General features: G+C 36.9%; 1 protein-coding gene across 3 annotated transcripts in view; it reads right to left on the bottom strand.

Moving 5' to 3' along the window:
• Positions 1 to 10700, bottom strand: part of ndrg4 (NDRG family member 4) — a 60461-nt gene extending 49761 nt beyond the window's left edge. Inside the window, exon 1 of one of the 3 annotated variants that reach the window (XM_023271046.3) lies at positions 10512 to 10700. The gene's annotated coding sequence lies outside the window, so the exon portion shown is untranslated. The remainder of the gene's footprint in view (positions 1 to 10511) is intronic. The other 2 variants (XM_023271047.3, XM_023271048.3) reach the window with 2 other exon arrangements.
• Between the last annotated feature and the right edge of the window lie 2875 nt (positions 10701 to 13575).

The raw sequence follows: 13575 nt of genomic DNA, 5'->3' as shown, positions 1-13575 counted from the left end.
TCAGAACATAAACAACAGACAACATGTAGGATAATTGGACGACAGTGAGGTACAGTCAGACCATTCTACAAGTAGAATAACAGGATGATAGTGAGGTACAGTCAGACCATTCTACATGCAGAATAACAGGACGATAGTGAGGTACAGTCAGACCATTCTACATGCAGAATAACAGGATGACAGTGAGGTACAATCAGACCATTCTACATGCAGAATAACAGGACGATAGTGAGGTACAGTCAGACCACTCTACATGCAGAATAACAGGACGATAGTGAGGTACAGTCAGACCATTCTACATGCAGAATAACAGGACGATAGTGAGGTACAGTCAGACCATTCTACATGCAGAATAACAGGATGATAGTGAGGTACAGTCAGACCATTCTACATGCAGAATAACAGGACGATAGTGAGGTACAGTCAGACCATTCTACATGCAGAATACCAGGACGATAGTGAGGTACAGTCAGACCATTCTACATGCAGAATAACAGGACGATAGTGAGGTACAGTCAGAACCATTCTACATGCAGAATAGCAGAACGATAGTGAGGTACAGTCAGACCATTCTACATGCAGAATAGCAGGACGATAGTGAGGTACAGTCAGACCATTCTACATGCAGAATAACAGGACGATAGTGAGGTACAGTCAGACCATTCTACATGCAGAATAACAGGATGATAGTGAGGTACAGTCAGACCATTCTACATGCAGAATAACAGGATGATAGTGAGGTACAGTCAGACCATTCTACATGCAGAATAACAGAACGATAGTGAGGTACAGTCAGACCATTCTACATGCAGAATAACAGAACGATAGTGAGGTAGAGTCAGACCATTCTACATGCAGAATAGCAGGACGATAGTGAGGTACAGTCAGACCATTCTACATGCAGAATAGCAGGATGATAGTGAGGTATAGTCAGAATATTTTACACTGACACAAAGTGAAGGGTTGTTGGTGTTTAGTTTAGCGTCCACCTGTCTGCCTTTAACACACCTGTCTACCTTCTACACACCTGTCTGTCTTTAACACACCTGTCTGTCAAAACAAAAAAAGACAAAACAAAAAATCCACAAAAGAAAAGAAATCACAAAAAAACACAAAAACAGAAAAAGAACTAAAATGAACACAAAGAAAAAAAGTGACGCAACACAAAAATTGGCCAATGATTATTTCATGTCTCTTTCTGATTGTGTTTTTTTTTTGTCTCTTTGTGGTTCTGTTTTTTTGTGTGTCTCTTTCTGGTTGTGTTATGTGCCTCTACCAGTCCCTGACCTCCTGCCAACAGGTGAGACTGTAGCCCCTCAGCTAGCATCATGCTAACAGCAGCAGCTTGGTTCATTTGGCTGCAGCTGAATGGATCAGCGCTGAAAGATGCAACCAAGCGTCCCTTCTGGTGGTTGTGTGTCTGTTATGTGTCTGTTGTGTGTCTGGTGTGTCGTCAGGGCTTCAGCACTGATGCCAGCAGGGCAGACGGAGGACAGTGTGAGTCCAGCAGCGTCCACCTGACTGGCTTCACCGAGTCCTTCCTGACCGACCGAGGACCAGACGTCAGAACAGATCAGTGGAGCAGAGAGAGGAGGACGGACACACAATTTATCACAACGGACACAATTTATCCCAGAGGACACACAATTTATCACAATGGACACACAATCTATCACAACGGACACACAGTCTATCACAACAGACACAATTTATCACAGCAGCTACACAACCCGACCAGAAAGAGACACAAACCCACCTGAATTAATAAACACCATCAGCCAGAAACATCTCCCAACGTTCTCCCAATGTTCTCCCAGTGTTCTCCCAGTGTTCTGGACTTAATCATCTCTGACCTCCGTCTGGAAAACTTCACCTGATATCCCACCAAAACCACTTTGTTCTACATTCTCACCACAGATAGACTGTCTGAACCAACCAGACTCTGTAGAACCAGAACCTTCCTCCTGGTTCTGGTTCTGGTTCTACAGACTCGTTCAGGGAGTTGTAGGTTGAACTGCAGGCAGTGTTTCAGATCAACAGAATAAACGCAGCAGAAACAGAGAACAGAGGAGCAGCGTTCCGCATGGTGGAACATCGTCTACTGTCATTCTGAACTAAGTTTTAGTCATTCTGAACTAGTTTCATATAATCATGGACAGTTTTCAAGTTATTTTGGACGATTCTGAAGTAGGTTTGGACAAAATTTGAGTCATTTTTGACATTTTTTGTTATTTTGGACAAAATTTGAGTCAATATTGGACAGTTTTATATTACTGTGGAAAAGTTTTTAGTCATTTTGGACAATTAGACAGAATGAAGTGTAGCACGGCTCAGAAACAGTGAACAGAGGAGCAAGTTGTTGGAGATCCATCCAGCATAGTGAAACATCTACAGATGATGAGCAGAGTAGAGAGGAAAAGACTGGAGATAGAAAAACATCTCCAGGATGAAGAGATAAAAACGACACAGACACACACAAAAAAGCAAAAATACCAGGATGAAATAAATGTGGCATGGCTCAGAAACGGTGAACAGAGCAGCAGAGCGGAGTGAAAGTTTTTAGGTGACCATGGAATTCATTTTCAAAAAGACACAAAGCAACACAGAAAAGGACAAAAATGAGATGCAAAATAATGAAAATGAGAGTCAAAGTGACAAAAAAAGAGATGGAAATGTTACGATCCCTGCTCCGGCTCCTGCCCTTCTTTCTCCCTCCTATCCTGTATCATCTTCTCTCTCCTTGTCTTGTCCCTCTGTCTCTCTCTGTTTGCACCTATTGGTGTCTGCATCTGTCTGTCTGTCTTCCTTCATCTGTCCCTGTGTCTGTCTCTGTCCCTGATTCATGCATCTCCTTGCTTCCTGCAGTCTGATTGAGACAATGTGATTCAGCTGCAGCAATCAGCCCATTCAACTCACCTGCATACAATCACACCTCCAGGTATTTAAGTCCTGTTCTTTCACTTAGGCTCCGCTGGATCATAGACTCATATCACATCATGGACTCAGTTACTCTCTTTTGGATTTTCTTCCCCAAACTTGGACTCAGTACTTTTCCCGGATTCTTGCCTCTCCCATCTTGTCTTCTGCCCAGCTCCATCTCAGCTTTCATTCTGTTTCTGGACTCCCCGACCTGCTTTCCAAATCAGTTTTAGTTCCCTCATTTGTGAGTATTCCCCGTTTTGTTAGTGTGTCTTAATGTATTCAGATTGGTTTTCCGCTGTTCTTGCCCTGTTAAGTTTACTTTCGGATTTTGTAAGTTTAATGATTTTGTCTCGGTTTTAATTGGCTCAGTTTACCTCAGTTCAGTCCTTGCCCTCGTCGATTACCCCTGCTTGTCTGTAATGTCCCTTTAATGATTTTTTGGCATTTCTATTGATTAAATAAAGTTTTGTTGAATTACGATTGTTTGACAGCCGGTTTAGTTTTGTTTCCACCTCTGCTCAGTTTTTCCTTATCTGCATTGGTTTTGTTCATGTTAGTAAAATAAAACCCGTTTTCCCTATTTCCCTCATGTCTGCCATTTTCTGTGCCTGCATTTGGGTTCTCTGACTGCCCAGCATAACAGGAAAATGAAAGCAAAGACAAAAAAAGGCAAAAATACCAGAATAAAAAAAAAGTAGCATGGTTTAGAAACAATGAACAGAGGAGCAGGATGTTGGAGACACATTCAGCATGGAAAAACATCTTCTACTGTTGTAATTAATCAAAATGACATTAATTTGTAAAAAATCAGTGTAAAAAAAACTCAAACTGATGGAAATTACATGAACTCACTTAAAATGACTCAAATGTCTGCAGTTGGGGTTTTTTTGGTTTTTTTTAAAGTCAAAATGCTTCAAAAAATGTCCAAAATGACAAAACTTTAAGTGCAAAAATGACATATTGTCTAAAATGGCACAGATTTGAGCAGAATTGTTGAACAAAAATGATTCTAAATGTTTCAAAATTTGTTAAAAGTTAATCTGTAAGGAAAACCAAAGATACTGGATGAATAAAATAAATGCAGCAGAAAAAGAACAGAGGAGCAGGCCCATCCAGCATGGTGAAACATCTACTGATGATGAGCAGAGGAGTGTTTTTAGAGGCTGGAATAATGAAAATGTGATTTGAAAGTTGTCCAAAATTACAAAACTGGTCTAAAACAACTAATTGAGGCATTGTGGGCACTAAAAAAGTATCTAGAATGACTCAATTTGTCAAAAATGACCTAAAATCTGTTCAAAATGACATTTTGTAGCCAAGATCATGACGGGAGCAAAACAAGACTGACTGGATCAATAAAAAGTTAGTAGAGGCTGTAAAAATGCAAACACTCAGAAGCAAAGGAACTCAAAATCTGTCCAAAACAAAAACTACTGAAAAAAGCATCCAGAATACTCGGTCTGTCCAGAATGACACGAACTAGAAAAAACACAAGACTCAAAGTGACAGAAATGAAAAGACAGAAATAAAGTGTTAAAACTGAGGGGAAACAAGGAAAACAACACAAAAATTGAGCCACGTAACAAACAAGAGATGAAATGATAAAAGCAAGACACACAATCAGAAAAACACCATTGTGGGTAAAATGAGTTCATATTTAAACCATGAAAACACAAAAACAACAGATCAGAGAGAAATTACACAATATTTAACCCTCCTCTTGTCTCCATTTACAGGCACCAAAAAATACTGTTTCCTTGTCTGACAAAAATCCAAAAATTCAGCAAAAAAAATTCCTCAAATTTCTGAAAATTTGCAAAACCTTCAGGAAGAAAATTCCAATAATCCCTTAAAAGTTTCCCTTAAAAGTTTTATTTTAACCCCCCCCCGCCCCCCCAAATATGACAAGAAAATTCTTTTCAGAAAATGAGTAAAAGTCTTCCAAAAAATCCTAAAAATATCTAAAGAGATTCCATATATAACAGTAAAACTTCTAATAATTTCTTTACGAACATTCACATAAAAATCAACCAAAATCCAGTGGAATTTGCTGGATTTTGGTAATTTTTTCTGTGAATGTTGTTAAGAAACATTTTTAACATTTCTTTTTTCCACCAAAAAATGTTCAAAGATTTCCCAAAAATGTTGAAAATGTGGACATCAGAAGTTTCACTGTGAAAATATATTTTTTTTCCACATTTTCAAACCTTAAAACAGGTCAGTTTGACCCACAGGACGACACGGGGGTTAAGTCGACGTCAACAATTAAAATAAGATTCCAGCCTGAAGAGTTTGATCTAAATCAGTACGTTCCAGTTTTTAAATAATGAATGTTGTGTTTTCTGGAAGATGTTTTAAATTTGTGCTGCCTGAACATTTTAATGCAGCTGATATCTGTCCAACAGTTATTGATAATCCTGCTCCTGAAAAAGCTGAATCACTGCAGCTGCTTTCTGAATAAAATGACATTTAGCCTGCAGCTAGCATCAATAAGCTAACGGTTAGCCACGGAGGTTATTAAAGGTCATTCTGTTCAGTTACTTTCATATCAGTGCAGGTTTTAGAGATGCTTCTAAATTAATAATTAAAAGCAATATGATTAATTTAAAATTAATTGATTTTATATTAATCATTAGCATCAAGCTAACGTCAAACTGAAGCTTTACAGTTTATTCCATTTCTGTATGTTAAAATTAATCTTTCTGCTTTCTGTCTCCGTGAATAAGTACAGATTGAGAATGAAACAGAAAATGACAAAAATGAGACAAAATTAAAAACCATATCCTTTTGTAATGCATTATGAATTAGTGCAGATTAGCGGCTAATTTTGAAGATAAAATGCCTCATCTTTCTTACTCTTTGTCTTATTTTTTTTACTCTTTCTTTCATTTATTTCTCTTTTTTCCAATGTTTCTCACTTTGTGTCTTGTTTTTCTTGTTTTGGGTCTCATTTTTTCTTTTGTCGTCATATTCTCATTTTTTTCATCTTTTCTTATTTTGTCTTTTTTCTCATTTTTCTCACTTTGTCTCATTTTTTCTAATTTTTCAAATTTTGTGCCTTGTTTGTCTTATGTCTCATTTCTTATTTTCTTGTCATATCATTCTCATTTTTATCATCTTTTCTCACATTGTGTCTCATTTTTTCTAATTTTTCTCATTTTGTGTCTCTTTTTTCTCATTTTTCGTCTCTTTTTTCTCATTTTTCTCATTCTGTCCCTTGTTTCTCTTGTTCTGTCTCATTTTTCTTTTCTCGTCATATTATTCTAATTTTTCTCGCTTTTTCTCACTTTGTGTCTTATTTTTTTGTAGAAAATTACACAATTTTTAATGATTTTTTAAAAGATAAAATGCTTTATCTTTTTTAAAAAATCGTAGAAAATGATGTAAATTTCTGCAATTTTTAGGGGATTCAGAGGATTAAAACATTGAACCGAGAGATTTTTGGTCTTTTAAAACCACAAAATACATCCAAAGGAAGTGACGGCAGCTAAAAACAAACACTAACAACTTGACGACAGCTCCATTGAAGCTGCTAAAGGATGGCTCTGGTGAATCCAGGAGCTGAAATTATTCCAAATAAGGCCTAAGTGGAGCAGCGCTGAGACTGGAGTTGGAACAAAAGCAGCAGCGTTTGGCTCGTTGTGGATCTATTTATAAACCGGAGTGAGAAACAGACTCCCAGAGGAAGGACGGATCTGCTTCAGAGCATCTTTCATGTGTCCAAGTTTCAGACATGATAAGAAGCTCCGGATATGATGACGGGAAAAATAACAGGTAAGAGCAGAGAATAAAACCAGGACGCTGATTCTACTGCAAGACATCGAATAATGCAACCAGAAATCAACTTTATCTGGAAAAGCAAGACAAAAAAATCTGAAAAACAGGACACAATGAGAAGAATGAAACACAACGTGAAATGAAAGGTGTCACAGAATGAGAAAAATGAGACAACATGAGAATAATGAGAATAATATGATGAGAAAAGAAATATGACACACAAATTGAGAAAAATGAGAGACAAAGAAAAATGAGAAAAAATGAGAAAAAAGACACAAAATGAGAAAAATTTGAATGACAAGAAAAGAAAAAATGGGGAAATTAGAAAAATGAAGCAAAAAAGCATGCCAAAATATGAAAAAAATTAGAAAAATTGACAATAATGAGAATAATATGAGAAAAGAAAAAAGAGATACAAAACAAGATGAAACAGACACAGAGAGAATAATGAGAATATCATGAGAAAAGAAAAACAGACACAAAACAAGAGAAACAAGACACAAAATGAGAAAAATGAGAAAAAGGAGAAATGAATGAGACAAAGAGCAAGAAAGATGAGAGAAATGAGAATAATGAGAATAATATGACGAGAAAACAAAAAATGAGACACAAAGCAAGAAAAACATGAAATAAAGTGAGAGAAATGAGAAAGTTAGAAAAGAGACAAAATGAGAATAATGAGAATAATGTGATGAGAAAAGAAAAAATAAGACAAAATGAGGAAAAAATAAGAAATGAGACAAAGAGCAAAGAGAAAAAATGAGGATGAGAATAATGTGACAAGAAAAAACGAGACACAAAACAAGAAAAACAAGACACAAAATGAGAAAAATGAGAAAAAATGAGAAATGAATGAGACAAAGAGTAAGAAAGACAGACGAGGTGAGAGAAATTATGGAAAAATGAGAAAAATAAAATAAAATGTCACAAAATATGAGAAAAATGAGAGAAGTAAAACCAGACAACTTGGAAAAAGCAAGACAAAAAATTTCAGACAACGGGACACAATGAAAAAAATTAAACACAACATGAAGTAAAAGGTGTCACAGAATGAGAAAAATGAGACAATATGAGAATATGATGAGAAAAGAAAAAAATGAGACACAAAATGAGAAAATGAGACAAAATGAGAAAAATGAGGATAATATGATGAGAAAAGAAAAAAATGACATACAAAACAAGAAAAGCTAGACAAAATGAGAAAAAATGAGAAAAACAGACACAAAATGAGAAAAATTAGAATATGACAAGAAATGAAAAAAATGGGGAAATAAGAAAAATGAAGCAAAAGAAAAATGTGACAAAATGTGAGAAAAATTTTAAAAATTGAGACTAATGAGAATAATATTACGAAAAAAGACAAAAAAGCAAGAAAAACAAGAAACAAAGTGAGAAAAATTAGAAGAACATGAGACAAAGTGAGAAAAATTTGAAAAAATGAGACAATGAGAAAAATGAGAATAGTATGATGACAAAAGAAAAAATGAGACAGTGTGAGAAATGAGAAAGAAATGAGAAAAATTAGAAAAAATAGACACAAAATGTGAAAAATGAGACTATGACAAGAAAACAAAAAATGAGAAAAATTTGAAAAATTAAACAAAAGAAAAACATGACAAAATGTGAGAAAATTTGAGAATAATGAGAACAATATGATGAGAAAAGAAAAAATGAGATACAAAACAAGAAAAACGAGTTAAAATGAGAAAAATGAGAAAAAAATAAGAAATGAATGAGACAGAGTAAGAAAAATGACACAAAGTGAGAGAAATTGAAGAAAAATGAGAAATGAGAAAAAATGAAACAAAAGCAAAACATGGCACAAAATCTGTGAAAAGTGAGAGACAGAAGGAAAAACCTGATACAGCTGGAAAAAACAAGACAAAAAATTTCAGACAATGGGACACAATGAGAAAAATGAAACACAACATGAAATAAAAGATGTCACAGAATGAGAAAAATGAGAATAATATGATGAGTAAAGAAAAAAATGAGACACAAAACAAGAAAAGTGAGACACAAAATGAATAAATGAGACAATGAATAAGAAAGATGAGACATAAAATAAGAAAAATGAGACACAAAATGAGCCATAGGTAAAACTGGACACAACTTGGAAGAAACAAGACAAAAAAAATCTGAAAAACGTGACACAATGAGAAAAATAAATAACCGAATAAACAAATAAAACCGGTACAGTGATTCTTCTGTGAGACGCCGACTGATGCAACCAGAAATCTGCTTTATCTTCTGGTAAAACCTGAGATGTACTGAACCCTGTCTGCTGGGTTCTTGACATCTTCCTGCAGCTGCACCAAATTCAACCAAACTTTATCACCTCCAGAGATTCAACCTTTTCCTCAGCTCCACTTCCAGACCAGATGTGTCGTTTATCAGACCTCTAGAGGCCTCAGATTAAACTAAAAAACTAAAAAACCTGAACTAAACACGTGTTCTGTCTGCAGAAAGACCCAAACCTGAGAGCACTTTATTCCACAAGACTCCTTTATATAGATAAGACCACCACAAAGAGGAAAAAAAAGCAAAAATACCACGATTAAATAAATGAGTGAAAATGATCCTACAGTGACTTAAAATGATCCTACAGTGAGTTAAACCCTCCTGTTGTCCTCATTTATGGGCACCAAAAAATATTGTTTCCTTCTCTGAAAAAAAAAACAAAAATTCAACAAAAAAAAATTCCCCAAATTTCTGAAAATTTACAAAACCTTCAGGAAGAAAATTCCAGTAATTCCTTAAAAGTTTCCCTTAAAAGTTTTATTTTTAAAAAAAATCCCCCAAATTTGGCAACAAAATTCTTGGAAATATTTTCTGACAATGAGTAAAAGTCTTCCAAAAAAAATTCTGAAAATATCTAAAGTGATTCCATATATATCAGTAAAATTTCAAATATTTTCTTTAAGAACATTCACATAAAAATCTACGAAAATCCAGCAAAATTCGCTGGATTTTGGTTGATTTTTATGTGAATGTAATTAAGAAACTTTTTTTTCACATTTCTTTTTTTCCACCAAAAAATGTTCAAAGATTTCCCCAAAATGTTGAAAATGTGAACATCAGAAGTTTCACTGTGAAAATATTTTTTTTCCACATTTTCAAACTTTAAAACGGGTTAATTTTGACCTGCAGGACGACACGAGGGTTAAATGAACCTACAGTGATGATAAATGAACCTACAGTGATGATAAATGAACCTACAGTGATGATAAATGATCCTACAGTGATAATAAATAATCCTACAGTGATGATAAATGAACCTACAGTGATGATAAATGAACCTACAGTGATGATAAATAAACCTACAGTGATGATAAATGATCCTACAGTGATGATAAATGATCCTACAGTGATTATAAATGAACCTACAGTGATGAGAAATAATCCTACAGTGATGATAAATGATCCTACAGTGATGATAAATGATCCTACAGTGATGATAAATGATCCTACAGTGATGATAAATAATCCTACAGTGATGATAAATGATCCCACAGTGATGATAAATGAACCTACAGTGATGACAAATGATCCTACAGTGATGATAAATGAACCTACAGTGATAATAAATAATCCTACAGTGATGATAAATGAACCTACAGTGATGATAAATGATCCTACAGTGATGATAAATGAACCTACAGTGATGATAAATGATTCTATTGTGGGTAAAACATCCAGAAGCTGCTGCTGGGAGCTAAAAGTTGAACAGAACAAATGTTTCCTCTCAGACCTCCCGTTCTAATTCAACACAATCTGCTACAGAGGAGAACAACTTTAACATTGCTGCCTACCTGAGCTGCTGGAGGCCGTCTGCTGATGATGGTCCTGTTGCTGCTGTTATTGTGTTGTTGTTGTGTTGTTGTTTCTGTTTCCGTCCTCAGGCTGGGCGGTTGTGAATCTGTCTTTTGTTCTTGTTGTGTTCCTGTTGTGTTGTTGTTGTGCGTCCTCAGACTGGGCAGTTGTGAGTCTGTCTGAGCTCGGCGACACAAAATGAGAGATGGCTGCTCTGCTCCTCCTCCTGATGACAAACACAGAACACGTGGCCTCAGCAGTGATGCAGCACAGAACGTAGAACACAGAACGTAGAACACACAGAATATAGAACACACAGAACACACAGAACGTAGAACACACAGAACATAGAACACAGAATGTAGAACACACAGGACAGAGAACACACAGAACCTAGAACACACAGAATGTACAACACACAGAATGTACAACACACAGAATGAAGAACACACAGAACACACAGAACCTAGAAAACACAGGGCATAGAACACATACAACATAGAACACAAAGGACATAGAACACACAGAACAGAACACACAGAACATAGAACACACAGGACGTAGAATACACAGAACATAGAACACACACAACATAGAACACAAAGGACATAGAACACACAGAACAGAACACACAGAACATAGAACACACGGGATATGGAACACAGAACATAGAACACAGAATGTAGATTACACAGGACACACAGAACATAGAACATACAAATCGTAAAACACACGCGATGTAAAACACACAGGACAGGGAACACACAGAACGTAGAACACAGAACATAGAACACACAGAACAGAACACACAGGACATAGAACACACAGAACACACAGAATGTAGAACACACAGAACATAGAACACACAGGACATAGAACACACAGAACACACAGAACATAGAACACACAGAACATAGAACACACAAGACATAGAACATGCCTCCATGAACATCTAGACCTCCATGAACACATAGACCTCTATGAACTCCAGGTTCTGGTTCCTACCAATGAGTCCACATCAACATTTCGTCTAAACATCTAAAAACTGGAACCTTGTCTGGTCAAACTTTAACTCCTCAGATTCTACTGATGTTAGAGCCTCAACAGCTGGAGAAATGTGGACCAAAGACTGGATTTTAGTAGAAACATTGTTACGTTTCCCAAGCGGGACCCCAGGAAAATACCCAGAACCCCAAACTTTATTAAAGTATCAAAAGGAAAACCGTAACAAAACAAAGAACCCCAACACAAATAAACCAAACAAAAGGTCACAAAATGGGTTCGGAAAGGTGACAGAGGTAGATTGCCTCTATCACCCACTAAGCCAGCCAAAATGGCTGGAAGAATTATAATAAACAAAACCAAACAAAAGGAGGGGAGGGTGAAATAAATGTGCTTAGGGTGTAAATCTGTTAAATCTAGAATAGAATTCAAAATCCTTCTTATGACATATAAAGCTCTTAACAACCAATCTCCATCATATCTTAAAGACCTGATAGTACCATATTACCCTAGCAGAACTCTTGGCTCTCAGACTGCAGGCTTACTTGTTGTTCCTAGAATCTCTAAAAGTAGAATGGGAGGCAGAGCCTTCAGTTATCAGCTCCTCTCCTGTGGAACCAGCTCCCAGTTTGGGTTCAGGAGGTGGACACCCTCTCTATTTTTAAGACCAGGCTTAAAACCTTCCTTTTCGACAAAGCTTATAGTTAGGGCTGACTGGGTGACCCTGACGGGGTGAGCTGGTGTTTTCATTTGCACACCTGACTTCCCCTCTTGACGTCCCTTTAGTTTGCCCCTAGTTATGCTGCTATAGGCCGAGGCTGCTGGGGAACCTCTCTGGATGCACTGAGCCCTTCTCTAACTACCTATGTATTTACTATATATACCATTATTGCATTACATTCACTCTGTTTCTTTCTGTGTCCTTTCTCTGAGTGTCCCTGGTCCCAGAGCTGGATGCTGGATGCTTCAGATGTGTGGCTGTGTTTTATGGTCCTTGTGTCCCACCCCCCCACCTCTCTATCTCTACCCCTCTATCTGTATCCCTCTATCTCTATCTCTACCCCTCTATCTCTACTTCTTCTGTCCCTCTCAACCCATCCGGCCAGCAGGCAGATGGGTCCCCCCACATTAGAGCCGGGTTCTGCTCGAGGTTTTTTTCCCTGTTAAAAGGGTGTTTTCCTTGCCACTGTCGCCTTTTGGCTTGCTCTGGGGGGTCAGGCATATGGGTTCTGTAAAGCGTCTCGAGACAATTTGACTGTAATTGGCGCTATATAAATAAAATTGAATTGAATTGAATTGAATTAAACACAATTCAAAGGGGCTTTATTTCTCACAAGAGAGCTATTTGACACACGCTCTCAAACGAACAGAGAAATATGATGTGCAGTTCTCTGAAGTCGGAGCCCATCTGAACAGCTCAAGAGTGTGTCTTTTAAAGGAGTGTCACCAATCACTGCAGCAGGTGTGTCAGATGCAGCAGCTGTAGCCACTCAGCCTAATCAACCAGTGTCCCAACACTGATCACATAGACACAGATGGAAAAACAGCAAAACAACACAAATTTGCAGTCACAAAGCCACAAAACAAGTTTGAAATGGCCAAAAATACAAGACACAAAACTGAAGTGAACTGATCAATATGTTTTAAGCATTATTTCCTTCACTGTGGTCACTCATGAATTAAAAAGTCCCCACACAAACATATGGCCACCAAAATTGGGCAAGACACCACACAAACTCATAACGACATGGATCTACAGGACACATAATGACTCAAAGAGCAGCGGTGTTATAAATAACAGGTCATTTTTTGTTTTCATTGTGTTGTCTTGTATTTTAGTGCAGTGTGTGTGTCACTAGTTGTGTGTTTTTGTCTGTTTGTGGTTCCTCATCATTAAAGTGTAGCTGTGCTCTCAGTGTTTCTGAAAGTGGAGGTCTTCAGGCTCAGAGTTCTTCATCTCTACGATCTACCAGAGCACCCATCATGAATCCTCCAAACTGCCTGAAGCTACAAACAGAGATATCACAATAAAAGCCTGACTACCAGCTGTAACCGAAACAG

The sequence above is a fragment of the Amphiprion ocellaris genome, chromosome 3, assembly GCF_022539595.1.
Source record: "Amphiprion ocellaris isolate individual 3 ecotype Okinawa chromosome 3, ASM2253959v1, whole genome shotgun sequence".
Lineage (NCBI taxonomy): Eukaryota > Metazoa > Chordata > Actinopteri > Pomacentridae > Amphiprion > Amphiprion ocellaris.
This window is presented reverse-complemented; position numbering and strand designations above follow the sequence as displayed.